Source organism: Phyllostomus discolor, chromosome 3 (assembly GCF_004126475.2).
Source record: "Phyllostomus discolor isolate MPI-MPIP mPhyDis1 chromosome 3, mPhyDis1.pri.v3, whole genome shotgun sequence".
Taxonomy (NCBI): Eukaryota; Metazoa; Chordata; class Mammalia; order Chiroptera; family Phyllostomidae; genus Phyllostomus; species Phyllostomus discolor.
Window position 1 is genome coordinate 211,295,355 of NC_040905.2, and position 19,193 is coordinate 211,314,547.

General features: G+C 55.6%; 1 protein-coding gene across 1 annotated transcript in view; it reads left to right on the forward strand.

Annotated features, from left to right (window-relative positions):
- The first annotated feature begins 424 nt into the window (after positions 1-424).
- Positions 425-19,193, forward strand: part of PRRC2B (proline rich coiled-coil 2B) — an 81,658-nt gene continuing 62,889 nt past the window's right edge. Inside the window, exon 1 of the mRNA XM_028507516.2 lies at positions 425-631. The gene's annotated coding sequence lies outside the window, so the exon portion shown is untranslated. The remainder of the gene's footprint in view (positions 632-19,193) is intronic.

Here is a 19,193-nt window from a genome sequence, read left to right on the forward strand (position 1 = left end):
TCCCCTCCCCCGCCCCGGCCCCTCCATTCCAGAGCCCCGCTTCCGGCCCGTTCGCCCCCGGCTCGCCCAGACCCCCCCCCCGAGCCGCCGCCCCTCCCCCTCCGCGCCCCGGACCCCGTCTCGGCGCCCCGGACCCTCCCTCCGCGCTCACGCCCCTGGTCTCCCGGAACGCTCTCCGCTTCCGGGAGCTCCTCCCCCGCCCCCGGCCCCCTCCGCGCCCGCCCCCTCCCGCTGCGCCGCGGGCCCGCCCCTCCCCGGCCCCCAGCCCCTCAGGCCCGCGGGAGGGCGCCGGCGATCCCGGGAGGCGCGGCAGGGGGCGCTGCGCGGGCGGCGGCGCGGCTGCGGGCGGCGGCGGCGGCGGCGGCGGCGGGAGGAGGCCGGAGGAGGCGGGGGCGGCGGCAGGCGGGGGGGCGGGGAGCGGCGCGCGAGAGGGAGGCGAGCGGCGAGACACAGGCTCCGAGGCTCCAGCGAGCGAGCGACGAGCGAGCGACGAGCGAGCCGGGAGGGAGGGAGCGAGCGAGCGAGCAGCCGTGCCGCCGCCTCGCAATCCGCCGCCATCCCGCCGCCTCCGCGCCCGACCGCCGCTCGACCGCCATCGCTCGGCCCAGTGTCGCCCGCGGAACCAGACCAGGTGGGCCCGGGGCGCGGGCGCGGGGCCGGGGGGAGAGGCGGGCGCGGCGCTAAGATGGAGGCGCCGGGGCGGCGCGGCCCGGCTTTGTCTCGGCGGCGCTGACTGACAGCGGCGAGCCCCGGGCCCGGCCGACCTTTGTCCGCGAGCGCGCCGGGCGCGGCCCGCCCCGCGCCGCCGCCGTTGGCCGGCCCGCCGGGCGAGGGCCGCGGGGCCGGGCCTGGGGCGGGCGGCCCGGCGCGCTCGCCATTGTTGTGGCGGCGCCGCGCGGCCTCGGCGCGGGCGGCGGGGTCGAGGCGGCCCCGGGAGGCCGGGCCGGGGCGCGGCGCGGCCGGAGTGCCCCCGGGGTCGCGGGCTGGTGGTGCGGAGCGGTCCCCCCGGGCCCGGGAGTCGCCCCGCCGACCCCTGGGTCCGGCGGCCGAGGCCGCCTGTGTGGGCTGGGGGCGTCGGGGACGGTTCTCCGGCCCCCCCACCCCCCGCCCCCAGCCCACTTTCAAAACCACCCCCGGAGGTGGGGTTCGGGAGTCGGGCGCCCCCCTGGGCCGCAGAGCCGAGTCGGGGCGCGGAGCTGGCAGTCTCCCCCACACCCCCGCGAGTGTCAGTGAAGTTGGCGGCCGGGGGCTGCCGGCCTGTGTGCGGGGGGCCAGGGGCGGGGCGGTCGCAGCCCGACGACACCGTCGCGGTTGCAGTGCGGACATAGAGGGTGATTTTGAAAAGGCTTAAAGGCTCTGTTGCTGAAAATGTTTAATAATAAACAGGATGTCGCTGCTCAGGGCCTGCCAGATGTTTTTATTTTTTAATTTTTTTATTTTTTCCCCTACCTTTCCCCCCTTTTCTGAGTAAGCAACAGCGCTGCTGAAATCGTGGGCCTCGGAAGAGTGGATTTCGCCGACATAGCGTTGGAAGGTGTTTTCTTCTCTCTCTCTCTCTCTCTCTCTGCATGTGTGCGTGTGTGTGTGTAAATCTCGTGGGAGGCCCGAGCCCACGCTGAGGCCAGAAGGGGGTGTTTTTCAGGGGGGTGGTTCTCTTGAAGGAAGTGGGAGAAGGGGGCTGGGAGGCTCTCTGGAGTGTGTTATTTGCTAAATGGCTGCCTGGCAGAAACCTTTAAAAGCCTTTGGTTTACAGGGTTGTTAACCGTCCCTGAGATTTTTTTTTTCCCCGCCGCGTAGGATTTCAATGTGCATTTTTACGTGGCTGTATACATTATCATCCAGTTTGGTTTGTGTGACCCGTTCGTTTGAAGTCCTAGTGGGGTTTCTCTAAACCCATCCGGGCTTGTCTGTGCACCGCCCTGGGGTGTGAGGTGGGACTGGGGAGGCCCAGGCTTTGGGGTGCCGGTCCTGCTTCTGTCGGGGAACTCCCACATCCGTGAGCCTTCACTGGCGTAAGTAGGGAGGTTGCCTTCCCCATCTCCTGGGGTCGGGAAGATGGGGGAAGGCGAAGCTAGCAGAGGGCCTGGCGCACCACTGGTGCTCAGCCGGTGTTCCTCCTGTGGCTGCTCGTGTGGCTGCCGTCAAGCCCTGGCGTGGAAGTTGGCCACTGGAGGTGCCCCCTCAGAGCACAGCGGTCCTGCCCATGCCACAGGTGCTGGGCTAGGGCCCGGCGGGGCGAGAAGTAACTCAGGGCACAAGACAGTGTGGGCCTCTGGCGTCTTCAGTCCCGGGCCCCTGTGAGGAGACAGGGATGGAAAAGCAGCCTGTGGAGCCCTGGAGGACTGACTAGGTGTGGGTGGTGTGGTCGCAGGTCCCTGGGCGCGAATCCAGGGTGCCCGTGCCTCCGGAGGCTGCGCCTGCTGCGCGGTGTGCGGCAGAGAGGGTGTGGGATGTTGAGAACAACAAGCCGGGGCCCAGGGGCTCTCGCCTGGGGAGCAGCTGCTTTCCTTGGGGAACAGCAGGCGATCGTCTGGGGAGCCTCTGCTCGTTGGGGCGCGCGTGTTTCTTGGAGCCTGGATTCTGGTCCTCTTTGGGTTACCTTACGCAACTCTGAGCCTCAGCTCCTGCATCTGTAAAATGGGAGTAATTACGTCTTGTCTTAATTAAGCTGTTGAGACCCTTGGGAGCCTCAGCGTGCTATTTGTAGCCAAGTGCTTCCATCCACGGAGGGGGCGCGGGGGAGTGTGATGAAAATGTTTGTTGTTTTTGTCCTTCCTAGTTTTCTGCTTCCTTTTTCCTAGTTCCTGGTCTTTTTCTCCCGTTCTCTTCATCGATAGAAATGTGTGTGACCTCCTCACCCCAAATTCATTTCCCTCCAGTGTTTTAATGTGGGGACCATTCAGCTGCCTGGGGGCACCAGCATAGCTTAGAAGAGCTGTGCTGCTCAGCGGAACGGGGGTGTCCGCTTTTTGTGGCAGGTGGTAGGAAGGACTGAGGCCAGCCGGGGGGAGATGGACCCCAGTCTTGGCCGCAGGTGAGGATTGAGACCTGGATACCTCTGGGCCAAACGTGGTGAGCGAGACTCTGCTTGGGTTACAGGGGTTCTGAAGTCTGATGGGAAATTTGTTTGGACTCCCACAACCATCTCGGTTTTGTTCTTTTCAAACAATCTCCTTGTAACCTCCTTCAGGCCTCCTGGCCGTCTGTGGGACTGAGACGTTTTGATGGGGTCATGTCATTCTTTCGGTCCCCACCCCTCCGTGCCTCTCCGCCCGTCTTTTCTATCGGATTTCTATCCTGCCCGGTCTGGCTCTGGTTCCGGGCCGCCGGTTAGCTGGTTGGTTAGGGAGAGAGGTGAATCGGCTGTCCCTCCCACCAGGCCGTTTGATTACTTGTGAATTCTAGCTCTTTTCGTTGTCTCTGCCCGTTGTGGGGGCCAGCCACCTTCCCCTACAGCTCCCGGGGCCCTCCCCAGTCTCCTTCGGGCCCCAACGGGTAAAGAAATAAGCCCAGGGAAGGAAGAGCCAGAAGGCCTCAGGAGAGTGGAATTTCAGGAATGGCGAGTCGGGACTAATTCCAGGCCTGGTCTGGTTGCCTGGGGCCTGGCCGAGGCTTGCTTTCTTTTTTTCTTTTTTGTGGTTGGCCTGTTCACACCATTCCCTTTTTAAAATATCAGTCCCCTCCCCCCCCTTTTTTTTCCTGAAGGATTATTGTACTTTCAAGATTTTTTTTCTTTGCCTTGCACAAGGTACTGACTCATGTTGCTGATGGCTGTGTGCTGGTTATATGTCTCATTATTCTGCTGCTTAAAATTGATCATTTCTGTGTTGGTTTCTGTTTCAAACTGTAATAGGCCAGGTGGGCCAGTACATACATTTCTAGATTTGATAATGAGGCTTCTTTGCTGTCAAATGCATGCACCTTGTTAGGGGCGGGCAGGTGTTAAACAGGCCTGTCTACACTTGATCTTTAAGCAATACATTCCATTCTGAAAAATTAAATTTCCCACAGAGATCTGTTGGGCTTTGTGTTCTGCATCTCATATTTCAGCCCAAGCTCACCAAACTGTCTTCTTTGAAATCATAACTTGACTTTTTTCTTAAGATTTTTCCCCCCTGGGCCCTGGCTGGTGTGGCTCAGTGGATTGTGCACCAGCCTGCAACCCAAAAGGTCACCGGTTTGATTCCCAGTGAGGACACGTGTGCTTGGGTTGTGGGGCAAGAGGTGACCCACTGATGTCTCTCTACCTCTCTTTCTCCCTTCCACTCTCTCTAAAAATAAATAAAATCTTTAAAAAATATAGATTTTTTTTTCCTGGGACTTGTGTAGCCTTGGGGACCTGGGTCTGTCGTTGTGGACAAAGAAATAAAGGTGTTTCCTGTAGTGGGGCTGGAGATGAGAGAGAGAGGTGATGCACTTCCTGGGGAAGTAAAACTGGCCCCGACGAGCTTTTAGGTTGAAAAGGTGCTGTTTGGACCAGCCCTCCTCACCTGGGGCCTGCGCTCTGCCGCCCGTGATGCCACCGGTCCCGTCTGTGGCGGCCCGTGGGAAATCTCTGCCCTGGGACGGGGCTTGCCTTAGTGACCGGAGCCGCAGGTCTCGGTGGAGTGTGGCGGTTGGCTGTGCTTGTTGGCTGTTGTGCGGCCTGAGCCGAGGGCCATGCTCCTCGCTCCCTCCCGGCAGTGGCGTCGGTGTGTGCAGCTCTGCAGGCGGTGGGAGGTGTCTGGGCAAGGAGTCTGAGCTGCCGGCTGCCCTTCCCGTTCGCCGCGGCTTCCTTCCGTTGCCACCTCTGCAGCGGGGGTTGCAGCTCTGCCTGCGGGCTCTCTGCCCCCTGTGCGAGAAAGCCAGCAGGCTTTTCCTCTTCTTGGTGATGCAGAACGTAGTTCTCGTTGTTTCTTTAAACTCACTGGTGTGCAACAGATAACTCCTTGCGCATCTATTATTTGCCGGCATTTTGCAAGGCCTTTTAATTACACGTCTCCATATTTGTAAGAGTAATGTTTTCACTGAAAAAAAAAAGTTGGAACGTTCTGAAAAGAATAAAGACAAATACGAATTACCTGCTACCTCACCATACGGTGAAGGACTAAAGTATTTCTTTCCTTTGTGTGCGTTTTTTCAAAGTTAGAAAAAATACTATATACAGTATTCAGTTTATAGTTCCTCTTAAATGTTAGAGCACAGGTGGCAAACACAAGGCCCGCCACCTGGTTTTATCCAGCCTGGCACCTTGTTTCTCTACCTGGGGGGGCAGCGCCCAGCTCCTTGCCCCTAGGTAAGGGGCAGTTACATTTATACCGTCCCAAAGTTACATTCGGCCCTTTGAAGGCACCCTGAGGCTGACACCCCCGTGTTACAGTGTATTTCCCTAAATTACTTAAAATTAATAATTGTGTAGTTGCAGTTATGTGGCTGTGACATGATTTATTTAATCCTCTGTTATTAGACAGATTGCTGTTACCCATTTTTCCTTCTTATAAACAAAACTTGAAGAAGTGTCCTTGCTTGTAAATCTTGGGCCACGTGGCTGATTATCTCCTGTAAGTGGGACTTCCGGGTCACAGTGTGCAGGCGCCTTCCCAGGTCTCTGGCTCAGCGTCCGTTTCCCCCCGCGGCCCTTGACACAGGGTCTCCAGCCTGTGCACAGGGCGGCCTCCTGCGTGGGCCCCTGCGTTCTGGGCCTCTGCTGGCTAAGCCCTCTGCCGAGTGGGGCCTGGGGTCTCACTCCGTTTGCTGGTTTGAGTCTGTCAGTGACTCACATATTTATTGTCCTGGGACACAGATGTAGATGCCCCGCTGGCTCTCAGGGGCTCGTGGTCCCGTGGGGGCGGGGGAGAGTGTCTTTAACGAGGCCTCTGGGAGCCCGCGGCCCAGCTCCAGCCTCACCCTCCCACGCCGCTTTCCTGGCCCTGATCGCTTCTCTTTATAGCTCTTTTCACAACTGGAGTTTTTAAAAACAATTATTTTTATTGTGGTAAAGTATACGTAATGAAATTTACAATTTTAACCATTTTAAGTGTGAGATTCAATGGCATTAAGTACATTTGCATTGTTGTACAATGACTGTCATTCTCCAGAACTTGGTCATCTTCTCAAACGGAAACCCTGTCCCCCTTAAACACTAGCTCCCCACTCCCCCTTCCCCGGCCCCTGGCACCCGCCCTTCCGCTTTCCGTCTCGGTGAGTTTGCTCTGCCCACCTCACGGCGGCGGGATCGTCCGGTCTCTGTCCTTTTGTGACTGGTTCGCTGCACTGAGCATGTTTTTCGGGACTCGTCCATGTTGTGTCATGGTGGACTTCCATTCCTTTTTAAGGCTGAATAGTAATTTATTATTTTCTGTATACACACGTACATAAAGTGACGGAGTATCACACAGACACATACCACATTTTGTTCACCCATTCATCTGTAGCTGGGCAACAACTCAGGAACACAGTTTTGTTTTTATTTTTTGAACCGGCCTCTCCTCCGGAGTGCAGGAAATGAGCGAGCGCACCAGGAAGTAGAACTCTGTTGCTTCCTGTTCCTCACGGGGCCTCTGTGTCTCACGGAGAGGGTGCTGCAGTGCCACGTGTAGGGTGATCAGCGGACCCACGTGAGAGGGTCTCATGGGCGCCCACCGAGAAGGCAGGCCCACCCAGCCTGGGTGCAGAGCGGTCAAAGACGGCCTTCTGGAAGATGAAGCGGACTCGAGAGAGACACCTCTTGAAAAGAGCGTGCCGAGCCCTCGAGTACTGGAAACGTGTTTCTAAGTTGAAGCCAGGAGTCTGGGCCCAGAAGAGAGCACGTGGCCCCGCACGCTTTGCGGAACGCCAGAGCCGGTGGCGTGAGGACAGGGCGGAGGTGACCTGGAGTAGCCAGTGGCCGGCCAGAGGAGAGGGCAGGTGGGGCTCTGGCTCCAGGAAGCTCCGGTTGCCTCTCCCAGCACGCGTCAGGGCCATCTCTTTGTAGACAGTGGTGGGATGGTCCGTGCAGGGCCGCCTGGAAAAAGGGGGTCATCTCTAGCCCTTTCCATGGCTCCTTTGTGTCCTCGGAGCTGTTTTCGGCAGGTGTTGTTTACGTACAGCCCAGAGCTCAAGAACCGCTCTGTTCTGCGTAGTGCGGCACACCACACCGGCCTGTCTGGGAGGGGCCCCGGGCCTGCTCGGCCTGTCTGTGCCACTGAAAGGGCCAAGTGTTCAGAAATAGATTAGGGGGCGGGGGGGGGGGGGGGGGGTGGAACATTGTCCCGAGGCTTAAAGTGCTTGTTCCACCCCCCACGTGTAGTTAATTACAAATGTATACAAACTTGTAACAAAAAAAAAAAAGTGAGCATACGAGGGAAAATGAAAGCTGTTTTCCTCTCCGCCTCCCAGGCAGTGGCCCTGCCCGGTGTGTTCATCCTGCTGGCCTCGCAGTGTGGACGCAGCTGCGGCCCTTGGCAGGGAGGGTTTTGAAGGAAGAGCAGCGGTGTGCGCTGCTGCTCTTCCCTGCACCGCAGCGACCGTTTCCGGGCGGGAGCCGAGCGTTCCCCACGTCGGTGTGTACAGGTGTGCCACGCACGCTTCAGGGCTTTAAAAGTGATGTTTATTAGGTTTTTTAGAAAAATGTACCAGTGTGGCGAGAAAACAAAAACAGCCCGTACTCCCGTGGCCCACGTGTTCGCGGCGGGCTTCGTGAGGGAAGCGGAGCGCTCCGAAAACTCGCGCTGCGCTGAGAGGCGTAGAAGCTCCCACCGCCAGTCCCCGAGACGGAGCCGCTCGAGTAGACAGCTCCCCGTGCTGCTGCCGCCCAGAGACGAGCGCTGCGCGTCACCCGCTCGCGAGTTGCTGTTTTCACGGCGTGCTGCCCCTTTCGCTTTGTGAAAAGGCTCGGCGTCCCCGCCACTACCCGGGCGGGGGCATTACATCATCCGCGCTAGCAACGGCGGAGGGTATTTGTGGGTATCCTTGATGTAACCCATTTCCTATTGGGCTTTCGGGCTGGCTCTAATTTTTGGATATCATACCGCTTTGGGACAATTCTCCCCAGTTTCTCTTTAATACGATTTGTACATAGTAGTGTGTGAGCGTGTTTCTGCAGTGTTGGCTCTTCTGGGTAAATACTGTTTTGGGAAGAATTCTGCTAAATTCTTTTCCAAAAGATGATGACAAGTTATATGGAATAGTATATGAGAGTGGGTGTTTCTGAACCGTGTTTCCCAGGTCAGAGCAGTCGCAGTTTCAGGCTTGCTGCGGTTGGCGGAGGATGTTAGGTTTCCATCCGTTTGGACGAGCTTATCATTGAAGTCACTGTGGTCCTCCCCGGCAGAAGTGGCCCTGGGCATCTCATGAGGTGGCGGCTGGTGTGCGGACGAGGGGGGTGTGGAGAGAGGCGCGGGTAGCCACTGTGATTCTGATTTTTAGTGTCGGCTAAAGTGACGGTGCTTGGCACGTGGGAGCCCGGCGGGGAAACTCTGCGACCACCTCCAGTGGAGTCCACATGCAGCCCCTCTGGAGACCCCTGAGGCTCCCGTTTCACAACCCTTGGGTGCGTTGGTGCTCGTCTTTCTGAACTGTGTGGAGTGTATTTGGAGGCCGGTCCTCTCCAGCGTCTCCCGATAACGCTGCTGTGCAGATCTGCTCAGGGCCTGGCTGAGCCCGCCACGTGGTCTCCGGGCCCCACGTTCCCCGCCCGCTGCTTCCAGGGGAGCCTGTCCAGTGACCGTGGAAACCAGCCTTGGCAGCGTTGCATCAGGCCGGGGTGGGGAGGGCCCGCTCAGGGAGGTGGGTGCGCAGAGGAGGCGAGGCACAGTCTGGAGTGACACTGCTCTGGCCCTGTGGGTGGTCACGGGAGCTGGAACCCAGAGAGAACGCACTTCAGGTTGGGAGCGCCTGGCCGCCTCCCTGCTGCCCCTTTCCTGATGGCGTTGACGTCAGCTGCCTTCAGATCCAGGTTCTACCACTTGTAGGCTGGGTGATGAAGCTTATTTACTTTTGGAGTCTTTGCACAATGTGATTGTAACACCTTCCTCCCAGAATCAGAATCGAGGGGAGGAGTCAGCGGGTCTGTGTTTATGAGGTCCCTGGCACGAGGCCAGCGGGCTCTGGGTGAACGGCAGCTATGGGTGGCCCCTGGCTCCAGTGCTAGCGGAGGGCCTGGGGGTTGGAGCAGTCAGGCTTACACGCCTGGGGTTTGCGTGCGTACTAGCTGTTGGTGATTCTAATTGTGTGCTGAGCCCGGGGCTAAATGCAGAGGATTTAGACCCAAATCAAATAGCTCCTGCCCTCACCTCCAGGAGCTCAGACACTTTAACCAAGGGCTTCCCTGTCTCCAAGGTGATTACCACCTAACAACAAGGGCGTTGGGGCATCGGCTGCCCCCCTACACCGAGTCTGTTCCGTTCTCGGAGAGAGAGTTGGAGGTGAAGGTCTCGGGAGGTAGATGCCAAGGCAGTTCGCGGGTGCAGTAGAGGCTCTGCAGCGCTGCGGGCTGCAGCCCCGGTGGGGCGTCGGGCAGTCGGGGCCGGGTGTCCATAACCGCCTCTTACACCGCCCCCTGAAGGTCCTGTTCGCCCCTGAGCCTGTCTCCGTACCAGCCCGTGTGCCCGGGAGCTGTAGGTGTCGCTCGGGGGGCTGACGCCATTGCTGTGGTGCGTGTAGCACAGCGCAGGGCACCAGTCCGCCCTGAATGGTGGCAAGTGTTGATTCTGTGTTGCTCGGTTCAGGAGACCTTGACAACAGTGCAGCAGTGGCACCACAGGCTTATTACGACAGACAGACAGACAGACCGACAGACAACCCAAAAACCCCCAGATACTCAGAAACGCACGAAGTAGGGGAGGGAAGTCATTCGTGCCTGCCTTTAACTCCTTTTTCAGGTGAAGGTGGGAGTGCCGTCTTCAGAACAGTTTTGTTTTCTACTAATGGGGATGTTTTAACCGTGCATATGAGTTTTAAACCTGAAGTGACACCAGAAATCAGCTATGTTTATGGGAGTACCTTAGTGTAAATGAAGAGAAGTGAAAGACATTTTATATACAGCATATTCTCAGGCGTGTTCACTTGGGTCCTTTCCTGTCCTCCTAAGGGATGATGGAAGGGGCCGTGGTAATTCTTCGTCCGATTCTCGGACGAATCGTAGCATCACACAGCGCTTGACAGCAGCAGAGAGCAGTCTGAACTGGCTAGTGCTGCTCCCCAGGGACCCGAAAGCTGCAGGGTTTGGTGGGAGGTGCAGGGGCAGGGCGGGCTGTATGCTGTGTGCTCTGTGGTGTGAACTCCTGAGGGTGCAGAGAGGCAGCGGGATCACGGTGCTCGTCTAGGAATTGGGGACGGGCTGGGTGGGGAGGGGTCCTGGAGTCAGGAGAACGGTTCTGTTAGCCTGGGGAAGGTCTTTGCAGTATTAGTTTAGCGTTAAAGAGAGAAGCGAACGGAGCTAGTGTGTTTGCAGTGAGGACACACGCTCCTCCTTCCCCCTTGCTGAAGTGGCAGGTTGGAGTACCTGTGGAGGCCCCTGGGGGACACTTGGCCCTTACTTTTGGGTTCTTGTTACGTAAGCCCTGGTCTCGCCTGGTTGGGGGCCCAACAATTTCAAACCGTCCTGGGTTCTTCTGGAGTCCGAGGCTTGGAGAACAAATAGCATGTGGGTTCTGTTGGAGACCATTTGAACTGACTCAGCCCTTTTAAGTGCCCTGCCTTCGGTGTATTTGGGTTGTTTCTTTTCATCAGAGAGCAGGTGGGTTCGTGGGGGCTGTGTCGCTGAGAAACCCTCTCTGTGTAAGCAGACAACCTCCTGCCCAGGGCTCAGCTCTGGCGTGATGTGAGAGAGCGAGGGAGAGCACAGAGCCACCTTGGCCTGTGCTCTGTGAGCCTCCATTTCCTCCTCTGGAAGTGGGGCTGAGAGGAAGGGCAGCCGCCCAGGCAGTCGTGAGGGGTCCTCTGGGCAGCTGTGGTTGTTGCTCAGCCAGCCTCATGCAGGGTTCTCATTCCTGGTAGGGGCCGGCCGGCCGGCAGGCAGGCAGGCAGGCAGGCAGGCGGTGGTGTGTTGCTAAGGAGTCTCTTTTGCGGCTTCTGAGGAGGCCATCGTTGCCTCTTTTCTGCCTCCTCAAGGCTGGCCTGCAGGGGTAGGAGGAGGGCTGGGGTGGGAAGATGGGTTTTGCTTTGGTTCGGTGGGTTGAGCTGCGGGTCCTTCGGGGCATGTGCTGCTGGAGGGCGTCTGATTCCCGGGAACTGACGGGATTCAGGTCTGGGGTCTCTGGGAGGGTTCTCTTCTCCTTCCTCGCCTCCCGCTGGTTCAGTTCTTTGCACACAAATCACAGACGTGCATCATAGAAATAGCAGATGGTGCAGAAATACTGGCCCAGGCATGTAGACACGCATGCGGTGGGGTGTGAGTTGTGGCATTGTTTGTCGTAGTACGCAGCTGGAAGTAGCTCACGTGCCCGTGTGTGGGGCCGTGGGTAAATAAGTGTGGCACAGCTGCGGAGTGAAACACCGCGTACGTAGCCTTAGGAAGGCTGAGGTAGACCGGCATGTGTGTTCTTGGAAAGGTGACCGTGGCATGTTAAGAGAAGAAAGCATTGCATTTTATAATGCGGCTGCAATACAGTGTAGTCATTTAACAGTATAGTACGTATAGCATAGTTGCAGCGGGATGGTGACTTCCGGCGTTTGTAGAATAAAAGGTGAAGACTGCAAACTGCAGGTGGGTTTACACAGCTGAGAAAAGGGGCCTGGGGATGTCCACCAAGATAACAGCGGTTAGTTTTGGGGTTGGCTTGACTTGTTTTGTGTACTTCGGTGTCACTTGAGTTGGTTACTTTGAATGTTAGTAACGGCACCTAATCAGGAGGGTAACCCATATAAATGTGAAAGACAGAGATGGCTGTGAGGGGTGGTCTGGGCCAGGACCCGATGGTCCCGGCCCCAGTGGGCACTCAGCTCCGGCTCCTCAGTCCGCTCAGAGCCGTCCCCAGGGCCCTGGTTCCTGGTGCTGGGGCCCCACCGGTCCACCCGGATCTGCCGGTCTAATCAGCTGGCCCTCAGAAACCGCTCTGCTGACTTGGTTACGAGGAGCAATCCATTACAAACGCCATCTCCAGTTTCTGTTCTCTACTAAATCAGATTTTGCAGCGCAGACGTAGTAGATTCTGGTGACATTTGCAGAGTGCTTCTCACTTGCTAATTGACTATTGTTTGGAAATGGAAAAGGAAGGAGAAACCGAAATAGAGTTTTGTGTCTTATACATTTCTCTTACTTGCCAGTTCCTTGGTAAGTTTTGATCCTGGAGAGGGAGGCCTGCATGTGGCGAGTCTGTGCAACTGCCCTTTCCCAGCTGCACTTGAAATTGTCTTCTTTTTAAGCTTGCTAAATTGACTGCATATTCAAAATGTGAGGTAGGCCAGCAATTCTTTGCAGACTGTGAATGGAGTTTCAGCCGGAGTCCTCCGCAGGCTTCAGCCCAGCCTGCGTGCCTGTGAATGAGTGGGTGGGGACGGGCCCAGGGCCCGTGGAGAAAGGAGCCATGACGGAATTGAAGTTGGGCGGAAGTGAGGACAAGGCTCACTGGGAGCATCAGCAAGTGCTTGGGGAACCTGAAGACCCAGAGCCCTGTGGGTGGGGAGCCTGGGGCTGCTGCACCCTGGGGCCACGGGGCCGTGTCAGAGCGGACTCCTCACCCGATGCATCGCCTCCTCAGATTCCCACTCACCCCGGGCCAGACCCGCCCTGTGCGTGTACCATGGCCGCAGGAGTGCTGGCAGAGCCCGGCATGCCGCGGGCGTCTGTTTCATCCTAGGCCTCAGGGCCCCTTGGTGGCCACATGGTCATTCCCTGGGGCCCTCAGCACGGGCCCTGTTGTGACAGTAGCGGGCGATATTTCTTTTGTGCCCACACTTCCGGATGTCAGACTGGCCTGGGCTCAGGATCAGCTGTGACACTGTCCTGATTTGATGGTCGTGACCCTGGCCCGGTCGCTGAACCTCTCTGAGCCTCGGTGTCTTGTCTGTAAAACGAGGGTGCAGATGCCTTTCTCTCGGTGGGTCGTGTCATGCCTTGTTTCAGAGAACTCCTGTTTCTACATTCAGTGTGATTCACTTGTTTTTCATTACATTTATGAAACTACTTTCAGCTTTTTCTTCATTGTTTCTGGTTTTCTTCACATTCACTTGTGTCTTTTTACTGACTTTTTGAATTGGATGTTTAATATCATTCTTTTCTGTTAGGAAGTTAAAGTTTTTAGATAATTAAATTTTTTCTGAGGGCAAATTTGTCTTTGTTTTAAAATTTTTGATGTCTAGTGCTCTTCATTTGTGCTATAATCTAGGTATTCTGCAGCTGTGGTTTTGAATTCCCCTTTGATTCAAAAGGTTTTTTAATAGTTTGAAGTTTTCTGCCTGTTAGGGTTATTTTTCTGCTTTCATTATGTCTAGTTTTATTACGCTGTGGTCAGAGAGTTTTGCTTTTCAGAATTTGGGATTTTTCCTTAAAGTCCCATATAGTCACTTTTTGAACATGACCTACTTAAACCAGGTATCTGACACTTATTTTTCGAAAGATTTTTATTTATTTATTTTTAAACAGAGGGGAAGAGAGGGAGGGAGGTAGAGAGGGAGAGAAACATCAATGTGTGGTTGCCTCTCGCACTCTGCCTACTGGGGATCTGGCCTGAAACCCAGGCATGTGCCCTGACTGGAAATTGAACCTGCGACCCTTTGGTTTGCAGGCTGGCACTCAATTCACTGAGCTGCATCAACCAGGGCCTAACCTCTGTTTTGAGTGGGCTTGATTTATTAAGGTATAGAGATGTCTCTCCCCCCCTAATATTTTCTACATACAATGATTTTTTTATTTTAAAATAACTGTGGCCCTTGGCTGGTGTAGCTCAATGGATTGAGTGCAGGACTGGGAACCAAGGGGTTACAGGTTCAATTCCCAGTTGGGGCACATGCCTGGGTTGTGGGGCCAGGTCCCCTGTGGGGGGTGTGCAAGAGGCAACCACACACTGATGTTTCTCTCCCTCTTTCTCCTTCCCTTCCCCTCTCTCTAAAAATAAAATAAAATATTAAAAAAATAAAATGTTTAAAAAATAAAATTACTCTGCATATTAGGGTCATGCTAGTTATATTTCCATTATAGAGAAATGGCTTGTGTCTGTGTTTCTATTCAGTGTTACATTTGTGAGTTTCACCCACATAGCGGTATGTGGATTTCTTTGATCTCATGCGTAGTACTCTGTTAGGTGCATGTAATGTTGATTTATTCTAGTGGTGATAGACTTTCGGCTTGTTTCCATTTTTTTTAAGATTTTATTTATTTTATTTTTTTAGAGAGAGGGGAAGGGAGGGAGAAAGGGAGGGAGAGAAACATCAGTGTGTGGTTGCCCCCTAACATGCCCCCAACTGGGGACCTGGCCAGCAACCCAGGCATGTGCCCTGACTGGGAATCCAACCAGCGACCCTCTGGTTTGCAGGCATGCACTCAATACACTGAGCAACACCAGCCAGGGCGGCTTGTTTCCATTTTGAGCTGTTCATTCTTATACCTGTCCTTGGATGCACGGATGCGAATGTTCTGTCGGGTGTATTGGACATACATACAGGAAGGGAATTCCTGGGTCACAGGAGAGGCACACATGCAGCTGCCAGTGTCCCAGTGATTGTACTGACTGACACAGCCACCAGTAGCGTGCGAGACTCATCCTGTCTCCACGCTCGCACTGTGTCCCTCGGGATCGTAAAGAAGGCGGTTTCCCCCAGCGGAGCTCCAGATTTCACGTTATCCCAGTTGAAGTCCCAGTAGGCTTTTCTTTTGTTGTTGTTTTGTTTGGAAATTGACAAAACTGATTCTGAAATTTACATGAAATGAAAGGGCCAAGGATAATCGGAGCATTGCGGAAGAAGAACAAAGCTGCAGGGCTTACCCTGCTCGATGTCAGGATTTTATAGCAGCCGTGTAGGGGTTGACGCAGCGCAGGGTTGGCGGGGGGCTAGACAGATAGGCCAAGGGGACAGGATGGAGAACTTGAAACAGACTGTGCTCGAGTGGTCACTTAGTGTATGACAAGGGGAAAAGATGGCCCTTTCAAAGACAGTACAGGGAGAATTAGGTGTTCCTTTTGGGGAAAAAGCGAACCTCCCACCTCAAATCACAGTCACAGTCAGCTAAACGTGAAGGATACAGCAGTACAGCTTCTAGGAGAGAGCCCAGGGCAACCTCGTTGTGATCTTGGAGACACAGCTCCTTAGATAGGACACAGAAAGCACAGTAGAAGATTGATAGGCTGAATCACATCCATCTTGTATCATCTAAATGTTACATCTGTTCCGCTGGAATTCAGCAGATCCTCCTTCCCGAAGGCACAGGTGAGCCGGGTGACCGGTCAGTCCCTCTCGCCACTGGAGCCCTCGCCCGGCTCTTGTCCCTGCCGCCGCCCTTGCCTGTGCTGCGGCTGCCATCCTGGACTTCCTTTCCTGGTGGTTCTGGGACTCGCCTTTGTTCCCCGCGTTGGATCCCTTGTTTCCCGGTCCCGCGTGTATCGGTTGGGTAATTTGAGCATCAGTCAACAGCCACTATTTAAAGCTGCCTTAAACAACAGCTTACGAGACACTTACTGGCTCAATTAAGTGGCAGTCCGCAGGTGTACGGTTCCAGATTGGTTGGTTGGTCCGCTGTCCCACATTGTCGTTAAGGAACCAGGGTGGGCCACAGACCACCCCAGCTGGATGTGGGCCAGCCGCGTTAGGCCCGGGGGTTGCCTGGGGAGGCACGGGGTCACTTGTGTGGGGAAGGGGGAAGGGAGGCTCGGTTGCCGGATGAGCAGGCAGGAATGGCCCCTAAGACACTGGCCTCCGCCTTGCTTTGCTGCCTTGTTGAGCCCTTACATGAGTCTGGAAAAGTCTTCCTCTGTCCCCACACTGGACTTGGTCAGCTGAATATTGGGCTCTGGATGGAAAATAATTTCCCAGGCAGGGAGCGTCGCTGGTGAGAAGCCCTGTCGCTCGCTGCCTGTGAGCACACAGTGCTGTTTGGTTGCTCTTCCGTGCGGCACTGGCAGAGGCTGTGCGGTCTTTATCCATAACGCGGTGAAACGCCATGCTGTGCCTCGTGTTTTCTTTTAAAAGATGTTTATTTTTAGAGGGGAAGGGAGGGAGAAAGAGAGGGAGAGAAACATTGATGTGGGAGGGATACACTGATCAGTTGCCTCTCTCACGCCCCCATCTGGGGACCTGGCCCGCCACCCAGACATGTGCCCTGACTGGGAATTGAACTGGCGACCTTTCAGTTCGCAGGCTGGCGCTCAGTGCACTGAACCGCACCAGCCAGGGTTTGTGTTCTATCTGTTATTCTGAGCACTTGGTAGGCCCTTGCAATTTGGGGGACTTCAACTCTGGGAATTTTTCTTAAAATTTTCATTTGATCATTTCTCCGCCACCCCACCCCCCACCCCTCCAAGCTTCTGGAGCTCCGAGCTAAATTTGGACTCCTGGGTGGATCCTTTGATTTTGAGTGGAGCAAAGACTAGCGTTCATCTCCTTGTTAATTTTTCTGAGATTTCCTCCACTTTATCTTCCGTATATTCTATTGAAATTAACATCCTAAAAAATGAGGAAAGTTTGCTTTGCAGAAAACTTTGTTTCTTTATGCCCTGTTCCCAGTACATTTGTCTCAGCTAATTAACCAGCACCGATCATTAGTGTTACTGCACTCTCTACTCCGTTCAGGTTCCCTTAGTTTTTACCCGAAGGGCTGTCTCTGTCCCTGGGTACTGCATTTACTTGTCACGTCGTCCTAGGCTCCTCTGGACTGGTGACGGCCAGCGGCTTTTCCTTGTTTCTGGTGGCTTCGAATTATCAGGAGTGCCCTCGGGTGTTCCATAGAGCGCCCTGCAGCCGGGCGTATCCAGGGTTTTTCTCAGGCTTGACCTGGGGTCGCAGGGCTCTCTGACTGTCCCTTAAGGGAAAACCGTCCTGGTTTGGTGCAGGGGTGCAGTGTCTTCTTAATTTTCTGAGGACACTAATTTTATATTGCTTGTTTTTTAAAAAGTCTTCTGTTCCTGGCGTTATTCCCTTTAGGTGTGTCCATCCGTTTAGTCGGTCTCTGTCTTTTAGTTGGGGTCTCTCAGGTCTCGGGTGCACGCAGCTGATTGGAAACTGGGTGTGGGGGTTGCTGGGAGCCCTTTGGTGCTGGGCTGGTGGATGGGAGGCTAGCCTTTTTTTCCTGGAGCCCCAAGTGTCTGTGGGTAGGTTTTCCTGAGTAGACAGACTCCTTCGGCCTTTGCCCAGGTGTGTTGAGGGACAGAGGGACATCGCCTGTCCGTCTGCCGCCTCCCTGTGAGGCCAGCAGCGGAAGGCCCCAAAGCTTCGATGATTTGCTCCTCTGATGATTTGCTCCTCTCTTGGGTTCTCACTTAGCTTCTTTTTTTTAGCCCTCCCCCCGCCCCCCCACTGTTGTGGAGTCTGGACTTTTCCTGTTTCATTTAAGGGTGGGGGGTGGGGGGAGAGGGCAGGTGGTGGTGGGAGGGAGGGAGGGAGGCCAGCTGTTGCCCAGGCAGCCTCCCAGCTGGCCCTTAAACTCCAGGTGCCTCCTGAGCTGTGGGGCCCTCGGTGTGCCCGCGTCCTCACATCTCAGTCTTCTGGGTTCTCCTTATTGTTTGTTTTCATTGGAGGGGCTGTTGGGAGGGTGAGCCACACATGCCTTTGGTCTCCCTGCCTTGTCTAACCAGGGGTTGTAAAGAGCGTGTCTGTGACGTGAAGGGAGGCAGATTTAAGGGCCGTTTCTGGGATGTGTGTGTGCCGACAGACACACAGCCGTAGTATGTACGCGTGGTGGAGTAAACGGGTGCACGTGTCAGGCACACGGCTCTTTGTGTGATCGGTCACAGTGGGGTTTTGTGTCCGCTGGAGCTCCTGGTTGCTGTGCTGGCTGCAGAGGATTGACAGGGTGGGCAGGGATGTCTGGTTATTTGTCACCAGCTTCATGTACATGTGGAGCGTGGACTCTCTCTGTTCTTGTCCTTCCCCTCAGGGACTCTTTTTTTATTTTTTAAAGATATTATTTATTTTTAATGGGGGGAAGGAGGGAGAAGAGAGGGGAAAGGAGGGAGATGAGAGGGAGAGAAACATTAATATGTGGTTGCTTCTTGCGTGCTCCCCATCTGGGACCTGGTCTGCAACCCAAGGCAGGTGCCCTGACTGGGAATTGAACTGGTGACCCTTTGGTTTGCGGGCTGGTGCTCAGTCCACTGAGCCACACCAGCCAGGGCCCCTCAGGGACTCTGGAGAAGGGAGGGGACCTGCAGCAGCTTCGAGGACGATGGCACTGAGGGAGTAACTGCATGTATCTGTTGAATCCCTTCTCGGTGCCCTGGGGGTTCGTGTCAGTCCCTGTGACCATTATTTCTAGTCCTTCCAGCAACCCCCGGAAGTACACACTCTGTCCCCGCGGCGGGGAAGAGCAGACCTAGGGGCCTGTGGGCATTTGGACTCACCGGCCCCCGAGATCACGCTGGGCGGGCGGGCGGGCTGCTGGGGGTTGACTCTGCAGGTCCGGCCACCCCCGGCGCCCTCTCCGGCAGCGTGTCCGTGAAGGCACGAGTTTGGGAAGGTGGAAGGACTGCCTGCTCCCGAGCTAAGGAAGGGCGCTTCCTGCCAGGTTGTCTTCTTTGAGCCCAGACCCCAGCTTGCCACAGGTGGCGCCATTCCTGTGGGAAAGGCATGGGCGTAAACAAAGCCACCAAAGCCACCGCCGCCACGGACAGCTGGGGCGACTTCCTCCGTGCCTTTTTGTTCCACCTGCCCGTCCGCCGGCTTCTCTGAGCTCTCCTAAAACCACGTTCAGGGTTCTTGAAAACAAACAGTGCATCTGCTCAGCATTCACGTGCAGTGCTTTCTGACCTTTATCACTGAACTCTTTTGAAACGGAAACAGAAACGACAGACACAGCTAATGAGCACCGCAGCCCGAGGGCCCCGGGGCCCGGGGGCGGTGACTGGCGCTGGTGCAGAGAGGTCCCGCGTGGAGCGGGAGCGGCGTTCCCCGTGATCGGTGTCTGTGTTTCTCTTAAAGCTTTAGTTTTTCTGTGTCAGATGTACATTGTTGTCGTTGCCAAAATGTTGTGGATCCACGAACGAGTGGGGCTGGCGTGCCCCACCTCCACCGGGCGGCCTGTTGTAAGTGACACCGGTGTGCGCTTGCTCCCGGCATCTCGCTGCTTGTGCCGAAGTGGGGGACCT